This window comes from Limulus polyphemus, unplaced genomic scaffold (genome assembly GCF_000517525.1).
Source record: "Limulus polyphemus unplaced genomic scaffold, Limulus_polyphemus-2.1.2 Scaffold658, whole genome shotgun sequence".
Lineage (NCBI taxonomy): Eukaryota > Metazoa > Arthropoda > Merostomata > Xiphosura > Limulidae > Limulus > Limulus polyphemus.
In genome coordinates, this window is record NW_013666268.1 from 18,541 (window position 1) to 20,189 (window position 1,649).

Below are 1,649 nucleotides of genomic sequence, written 5' to 3' on the forward strand. Positions count from 1 at the left end.
AATTTCCTTGTCTATAGATAACTTTGTTTTCCAACAAGCATAGTTGATCGTATTTGTTTAGAATTAAGCACAAAAATACACAATGAGCTATTTGTGCTCTGCCCCCACCACGGGTATCGATACCCGGTGTCTAGCGTTGAAAGCCCGCAGACATACCGCTATGCTTTTAAGTTTCGAATATACACCTACACTTCATGATCCAGAAAATGTCCTTGTAATTTGCTTCATGACAATTTCGGAAGAACGTCCATATTAACCTAAACGTAGCTCTAATTGTTATGAAATTTGTACGTTTAGTAAGACACCCGATGTCTTACCAAAACATTTGAATTTAACCCTTAAATTAAAAACTTGTTTTAAGTCATTCATTACTGTTTTTGTTTGTTTTGAATTTCGTGCAAATCTGTCTGCGCTCGCTATCTCATATTTAGAAATGATAGACTAGTTGGAAGGCAAGGCAGCTAGTAAACACCACCCGCCGTCAACTCTTGGGCTACTCTTTTACCAACGAATGATTGAATTGACCGTCACATTATAACGTTCCTACGGGTGAAAGGGCGAGCATGTTCAGTAATGGGGATTCGAACCCATGATCCGCAGATCGCGAATCGAGTGCCCTAACCACCAGGCCAGGCCTCACTATCGGTGGGGTAAACATAGTGTATTATGTTGAGTAATCTTATCTTTTTTCTGTTACAATATTCAACGTAAAAGATTAACAAAAAAGTCAACGAAGTGACTCATTTTCAACATAAAATCCATAAGAACCTCTAATAGTAGTTAACGGTATTTTCGTTATATTTATGTGTGCGTGTGACTCATATGTTAACAGGAGAAAAAAGTTAAAAAATAAATTGAAAATTATACTAATTGAACAATAGGTCTCCAGGTAAAAAATGGGGCATCTTGAAACTAACAGGGCCACATATAGTCCTGAATAGTCCACATGTGATGTTTTCATTACAGTCTTCATCTATACACGCACATACATACATACACTACTAAAATATGTAGTTTGTAAAACTGATTTGTCGTAAAATAAATAAGTAAAACATTCTATGTGTGTCACCAAAATCAATAGAAAGGCATTGATTAAGTGCTATATATAGTCCTGAATAGTCCACCTGTGATGTTTTCATTACAGTCTTCATCTATACACGCACATACATACATACAGACACTACTAAAATATGTAAGTTGTAAAACTGATTTGTCGTAAAATAAATAAGTAAAACATTCTATGTGTGTCACCAAAATCAATACAAAGGCATTGATTAAGTGCTATATATATAGTTGTGTCAAATACACATTTTCGAAAACAAATCGTGTAACGAAAAACATAATAACTTTACATCTGAAAGACAGCGAAATAGAAAATATTTGTGAAAATACACGGTAATCTTTGTATTACGAGCTCGATAACTTTAAAACGTTGAAATGAAAATCGTTACAATATATGTGTACAACATTGTGGCTAGCTGAAAAGAGTCAGAGAAAAATTAAAGCCAGACAAGTATCCGAGCCATACAAATGAAAAACACAGGGAGCTATGGAAATTAGATATGTTCAACTAAACCATAACAGTGAAAACATAAAGAAAATCTGTAGTATGTTTGTTTTTTTTGTTTTTTGAATTTCGCGCAAAGCTA

At 34.3% G+C, this 1,649-nt stretch overlaps 1 protein-coding gene across 1 annotated transcript in view; it reads right to left on the reverse strand.

Moving 5' to 3' along the window:
- LOC106459769 (rho guanine nucleotide exchange factor 17-like) overlaps positions 1-1,649 on the reverse strand; it is a gene marked incomplete at its 3' end in the record, with an annotated part of 218,802 nt that overhangs the window by 14,173 nt on the left and 202,980 nt on the right. The window lies entirely within an intron of this gene.